Source organism: Anabrus simplex, chromosome 5 (assembly GCF_040414725.1).
Source record: "Anabrus simplex isolate iqAnaSimp1 chromosome 5, ASM4041472v1, whole genome shotgun sequence".
NCBI lineage: Eukaryota > Metazoa > Arthropoda > Insecta > Orthoptera > Tettigoniidae > Anabrus > Anabrus simplex.
This window is the reverse complement of record NC_090269.1, coordinates 442,883,722-442,891,340: the sequence shown is the minus strand read 5'-3', so window position 1 is coordinate 442,891,340 and position 7,619 is coordinate 442,883,722. Positions and strand designations below refer to the sequence as shown.

Sequence of the window (7,619 nt, the reverse complement as noted above, 5' to 3'; positions counted from 1 at the left end):
TTCAGATGTCACGTCTAGGATGTCGTTTCCTCTCAAGGTCACCACGTCACTAGTACATACATAATCCTCCTCGCGTTTTACTCCCTTTTTATAAACGACATTGAGCGCTGGAATATTAAAGGTGCTAAGTAGTCATATTACAGTACACCAAAGCCATTTTAGTTAACATTTTAGTTAAAACAGAATTTTGATCTCCTAATATATCGAGACGACACCAAAAAGATACTGTATTATTATTAAATTAGTTGAATTACAAATATTAGAAGCATGATTTTATTATCAAAATAGGCTGGACATGTCAAGTAGTTAAATGACCTTGGTCTTCTTGCTGTGCAGTTCTGTAAGAGAAAACAAGTTAATATTTATGTTACGTAACTCAACCGTAGTAGGCTATGACTGCTTATAATAATTATACTACTACTACTACTACTACTACTACTACTAATAATAATAATAATAATAATAATTGCGGCCAGTATCGAGTAATCGGGGGATAGTAGGTTCGAGTCCCCACTGTCGGCAGTCCTGACGATGGTTTCCGTGGTTTCCTATTTTCACATCAGGCAAATGCCGAGGCTGTAGGCTACCTTAATTAAGGCTACGGCCGCTTCCTTCCAATTCCTAGGCCTTTCCTAACCCATAGTCGCCATAAGACCTATCTGTGTCGGTGCGATGTAAATAACATTCCAGCCAGGGAGTCGAGACTGACGAAAGTTTAGTGGCTAAACACACCCAGAAGAACAAGAGGCTCGAAGCTTTGCGGAGATAAAATTGCGCGCAGGATTACAGTGTGTATGGATGAGACCGCCACGCAGTGCGGCGAGTCACTGGGTGCTACTACAGGAGAGCAGAAGGTAGTAGGATGTACGTGTATTAACTCATTAAGTCATACTGGTCTACCTTGTACTCTTACTTCCTTCTGCTCTCCTGTTTGTAGCAGCCGGTGACTCGCCGCACTGCGTGGCGGTCTCATCCATACACACTGTAATCCTGCGCGCAATTTTATCTCCGCAAAGCTTCGAGCCTCTTGTTCTTCTGGGTGTGTTTAGCCACTAAACTTTCGTCAGTCTCGACTCCCTGGCTGGAATGTTATTTACATCGCACCGACACAGATAGGTCTTATGGCGACTATGGGTTAGGAAAGGCCTAGGAATTGGAAGGAAGCGGCCGTAGCCTTAATTAAGGTAGCCTACAGCCTCGGCATTTGCCTGATGTGAAAATAGGAAACCACGGAAACCATCGTCAGGACTGCCGACAGTGGGGACTCGAACCTACTATCCCCCGATTACTCGATATTGGCCGCAATTATTATTATTATTATTATTATTATTATTATTATTATTATTATTATTATTAGTAGTAGTAGTAGTAGTAGTAGTAGTAGTAGTAGTATAATTATTATAAGCAGTCATAGCCTACTACGGTTGAGTTACGTAACATAAATATTAACTTGTTTTCTCTTACAGAACTGCACAGCAAGAAGACCAAGGTCATTTAACTACTTGACATGTCCAGCCTATTTTGATAATAAAATCATGCTTCTAATATTTGTAATTCAACTAATTTAATAATAATACAGTATCTTTTTGGTGTCGTCTCGATATATTAGGAGATCAAAATTCTGTTTTAACTAAAATGTTAACTAAAATGGCTTTGGTGTACTGTAATATGACTACTTAGCACCTTTAATATTCCAGCGCTCAATGTCGTTTATAAAAAGGGAGTAAAACGCGAGGAGGATTATGTATGTACTAGTGACGTGGTGACCTTGAGAAGAAACGACATCCTAGACGTGACATCTGAAATTAGCCTTCTGTAAGTATTCATTTCATTCCTTTACTGATCTATTCTTCACTTGGCGATGTGTGTTAATAAGTATGGAGTAACTGAAGTATACATGAGTTTTTATTATTATTATTATTAACTATTCGCTTCATGCTCTAACAATAACAGTAGTTTTATAAAGCCCTTGTTGCTTTATGTATAAGTTTGAATATATCGTGGTCATCAGCCTCGTGTACTTGTATGTATGTAGAATTTCTTTGATAACCTGTGTCATTGCAGTGTCTAGTAGCGCGTGTATTTGTAGTAGGGCTAGGATTCGGTGAGAGGTGACCGTGGTCTTAAGTTAGCAACCATCCCAGCATTCGTCTCTAACACTTCAAATCTCAGCTTGTCGGCGGTGACATGTGCAGTTGTGCAGGTCATAGCTTGTTGGCAGTAAGGTCACCGGTCGTGTGCACTTGTGCAGGTTACAGCTTGTAGGCGATGACGTCTATATATATCAGAGCGGTGTATTGCAAATAATAATCAGTTTGTCAGTGACCGCGTCTTGAATAACATCGGGAAGAAGCAGCAGCGCGTAAGTACTTCCGCTCTATTCGAGATCTTGCATGCTTTCTCTACGGAGTTCGATATATATACTGTAGTTTTTGTAAGAACGCTTGAATCAGTAACGTATTCTAATTTCAGTTGAGGAATGTGTAAGTACCGAAATAACGACCTGCAACATTTAGTGTAGACTGATAAACATTGGTCAGTCTACGAACTGACACAGTAGCTATTCTATTAAAGTCGGCCTGAGTGGCTCAGACGGTTGAGGCGTCTTGAGGCGCCGGCCCTCTAACCCCAGGTTCGATCGCGGTTCAGTCCGGTGGTATTTAAAGGTTCTCAAATACGTCAGCCTCGTATCGGTAGATTTAATGACACGTAAAAGAACTCTTGCAGGACAAAATTTCGCCACCTCAGCGTCTCCGAAAACCGTAAAAGTAGTTAGTCGAACGTAAGGCCTATAAATTATTATTATTATTATTATTATTATTATTATTATTATTATTATATTGAAACAGATTAACTATTTTCTCATAAACTTCAAGGCTATCAGCCTCACTAACTCACCCTCTAACTGTTACTTTAGGTTTCTAGGCAAAAATAGCATACAATGTTATAAATGTGAATCTGAATATACTTTAAACAACTTTTAGAGTTAAAAGCATGTCAGGGTGAAAACAACCCTTAACTTGAAAAATTAATATCTCTTAAACAGCTGGTCCTAGAAAATTAATGTTTAGCTTAAAAAATTATCAAAAATAATTCTTTAACAGATGATATACACCAACCCACCCCCTAACTATTATTTTAGGTTTTTGGAACAAAAATAGCTTAAAATGTTAAAATTTTGTATCGGAGTATACTCTAGATAATTTTTAGAATCAAAATCAAGTTGGGGGTGAAAACAACCCTTAAATTGAAAATTTAATATCTCCTAAACCGCTGGTCCTAGAAATGAATGTTTAGTTTAACAATTACTACAAAATAATCCTTTAACGGATGCTATAGACTAATCCACCCTCCAAGCATTATTTTAGGTTTTTGGGGTGAAAATAGCTTTAAATGTTGAAATTTTGTTCTGGAGTATATTCTAGATGACTTTTAGAGTCAAAAGCAAGTTAGGGGTGAAAACAACCCTTAAATTAAAAATGTAATATCTCCTAAACGGTTGGTGCTAGAAAATTAATGTTTAGCTTAAAAATCACTAAAAATAATCCCTTAACAGATGATATAGACTAATCCACCCTCCAACCATTATTTTTAGGATTTTGGTTACTAATATTATTATTTTTTAAATTATTATTAAAAATTGTACCTGATATATTGAGTTATGTACCAGATTAATTTTTTTCAAATAGTATGTTTTTCTTTTTACAGATAATTTAGTAGCTGTGTGACTACGTTCTCTACGTAGATACTCCAATTGACTACAGCAGTATCCCCTCTCACAGCTGCAGGTAGCTATACATATGTTATTAATTATTTGAACTAGTGAGCTTAAAACAGATGTCTTTTCCTGAAATCATAACATTAAAAAATTGTTATACATAATATATGCTTGTTCCTCTAAACTTAACTATATTGCGCGGTGCCCTTTACGAAGGGAGAGTAGACCTCTGAGGCATACTCATCATCCGAGCTTGCAAACCTCGTTGGTATGTCAACGATGAGAGTTTACGTACAGCATTGTAGTTAATTTTAGTTGAGCTTGTCTTCCACATACATTTTGTAAGGTATGTGAGCTTTGATCGGTCGATGTTAGAACCCTCTCAGAGGGGCGTAGAGAAACTTGCTACACTTCGGTCGGACGGGACTACAACCGTCGCAGTGGTGTTAATGGTAGTTTTTCTACATTCTAACGTCCTGATTGGCTTACAACACATATACCTTCAAAATGTTGCTATTACGATATATATTTTTCAACTCAAGTCAGTCATATTTTACATCAAAAAATTATGCTTGTTCCTCTAAACTTAACTATACTGCGCGGTGCCCTTTACGAAGGGAGAGTAGACCTCTGAGACATACTTGTCATCCGAGCTTGCAAACCTCGTTGGTATGTCAACGATGAGAGTTTACGTACAGCATTGTAGTTAATTTTAGTTGAGCTTGTCTTCCACATACATTTTGTAAGGTATGTGAGCTTTGATCGGTCGATGTTAGAACCCTCTCAGAGGGGCGTAGAGAAACTTGCTACACTTCGGTCAGACGGGGCTACAACCCTCGCAGTGGTGTTAATGGTAGTTTTTCTACATTCTGACGTCCTGATTGGCTTACAAAACATATATATTTGAAATATCACTGTTGCAAATAGTTTATAAATCTGTTAAAAAGGCTATTTTGTAGGGCTTAATATTCTTGTGAGATTAAAAAGTTCACAGTGTTATATTTATTACATGTATATATGTAACTTCTAGCCTACACATAGTGCATAAAGAGTAATGAAGTAATTTGTTGAAGAAACTAAAAAATGTCATTTATTCAAGACATCGAAGAGGCAGTGCCTGATGGGTAATATATGAAACATATAAAAGCCAATGTTGCGTGCTTAATCACTAGTCTGATGTTGGCTACTAACGTGTTCACTTCTCCTTTCAGAGTGCACCAAAGCTATTCGACAAGAGATTCAGTCTGCTGTATAATCATCAATTAGGTGCTAATTACGTTAAAGACCGCATGGATTTCTACTGTCGTGAATAAGCACTTGTCTAGTATCTAATCATCAGTTTGCTGACAACTACTGAACTGAAGAAATCATTTCCTAAGTAACCAGTATGTTCCAGTGTGATCTGTGTGCTAAAGAGTTTTCAAGACGTGATAACCTTCAGCGTCATAAAAGGATTCAACATAACTCAAAAACTATTGTTTGTGTTAACTGTACTGACACATTCAACAGACATGATAATCTTGAACGTCACATTAACTCTAAACATGTGCAATCAACATCTGTACTATGTGAAACCTGTAAACAATTCTTCCATGATACGAAAGAGCTTCAGTCTCACATAGCAGACGTACATCAACAGGAGTGGTTATATAATACTTCAGAATCATCGAGTAAGAAAGAATCTACACAAACCGAGAGTAAATCTCAGCAAACTAATAAGCGGAAATATACCAGTTCTGAATTGTGTGAAGAAAGTTGTACTCCAAAGAAGATAAAACGATTTCATGATCAAGGTGTTGAACCAATAATGACACATTGTAACGTGTGTGATGCAGATGTACTTATCTCCAACATTCATGGTCATTTACGGAGCAATATGCATAGAAATAATGCATGTAGTGAAACGGATGATAAAAACATAGAGGAAATCAATAGTGCTTTTAAATGTCGAATCGCAAGTTACAGGCTTCGCAGTAGTGAAAGAACTCAGAGTATTGAAACGTTCTTTAAACGTGTTCAACCTAAAGTACTTTGCTTACTACAAAATGCGCAAGCGAAGCACAAAGCCTTCAAAGTAAATTTCGAGCTGTTTGGATCATATGTCAAAAGCAATAGCGAAGGTGAAATTACAGATATTAAATCCTTCAACAGTGAAAATAAAATTATTAGTGAATCAACAACTTTCTCCACAGTTTACCAACATTTAGTAAGTGTTATTATTTCCAAAAGTGAGGACTTTCAAGAAAGAGACTCAGGATGGTCATTAGCTAATGTGTTATATCTAGAGGTCAACATTAATAAATACAATCCTTTGCGAGGATCATCATACATTGATTTACCAACATGGATAAAGAAGAAAAAAGCAGTAGTAAATGTCCAGAATAACGACCAGGCATGTTTCGCATGGGCAGTGTTATCAGGATTACACCCAGTAAAATCTTCATCTGCTAGAACATCATCGTATCCCCACTATTCGTCACGGCTGAATCTTGATGGATTAGAATTTCCAATGCAGTTAAAAGACATTAGACGCTTTGAAAAGCTAAATAATATTAGTATTAATGTGTATGGAATAGAAAAGGGTAGTATAGTTGGTCCTTTGTATTTTACGAATGAAAGGAAAGGTACGCATATCAATCTACTGTACATAGAAGATGGTGAAATTTCTCATTATTGTTGGATAAAAAATTTAAGTCGACTTGTTTGTAGTCAGTTATCAAAACATGATGGTAAAAAGTGGTTATGTGATGGATGCTTACAATATTTCCAAAATGAGGATCTGTTAAATAGACACTCCAAACAAGACTGTAATCAAGTGTGTACATTCTTACCTACTCCTGAAAAAGCGATTCTAAAATTCGAAAGTTATAATAAGCAAATGGAGGTACCGTTTGTTATATACACTGACTTTGAGGCTGTACTGAAGCCATGTTCACTGAAAACAAGTTCATCAGATCCAAACATATCTTTTACCAACACTACTCACATACATGAACCATATAGCTTCGCGTATTATATCAAGTGTAGGTACGATAGCTCACTAAATAAGTTTGAGCAGTACAGAGGAAAAAATGCTCCTGAAATGTTTATGAAAATGCTTGAGAGAGATGTAGTACGTCTTGGTCATATTTTAAATACTGAAATTCCCATGAAACCTCTTACTGAGGCAGAGCTACAACAACATGAAAGTGCTACAAATTGTAGTATTTGTGGGAAAGAGTTTTTAGAAAATGATCCCAAGGTCTTTGATCATGACCATTTGACTGGATTGTATAGATTTCCTGCCCATAATAGCTGTAATTTGAAGTATAAAATTCCTAAATTCATCCCTGTTATACTACATAATTTATCCGGTTACGACTCGCACTTCATTATTAAAGAATTTGGAGCTTCAGATGAGAGAATTGACCTGATCCCTCAGAACAAAGAGCGATATATTTCATTTACAAAATTCTTAAAAGTGAATGATAAATATACCATCAAACTAAAATTTATTGACTCATTACGCTTCATGCCATCAAGTCTTGATCAGCTTTCCAGTAATTTACACTCAGAACAATTCACAGAAATTCGGCGCTTCTTTCCGAACGATGAGGAGTTTAATTTAATTAGACGTAAAGGTGTATTTCCTTACGAATTTATTGATAGTGTAGAGCGTCTTGAAGAACGCTCTTTACCATCAAAAGAGTCATTTTACAGCTCTCTAAATTTAACTGAAATTACTGAAGAAGACTATTTTCATGCACACCGTATCTGGGAACAGTTTCGCATTCAAACGCTAGGTGAATACTCTGATTTATATCTAAAAACAGATGTTCTATTATTAGCTGATGTTTTCGAAAATTTTCGTGATGTTTGCATCAAAACATACAACCTTGACCCTTGTCAGTATTATACGGCA

The 7,619-nt window shown here is 36.5% G+C and overlaps 1 long non-coding RNA gene across 1 annotated transcript; it reads left to right on the top strand.

The window, feature by feature from the left end:
* Positions 1–1,485: 1,485 nt before the first annotated feature.
* Positions 1,486–5,094, top strand: LOC137501072 (uncharacterized). Its single transcript, XR_011018332.1, has 3 exons — positions 1,486–1,815; positions 3,709–3,788; positions 4,930–5,094. It is a non-coding gene; the product is annotated as an uncharacterized lncRNA (long non-coding RNA).
* Positions 5,095–7,619: the final 2,525 nt, after the last annotated feature.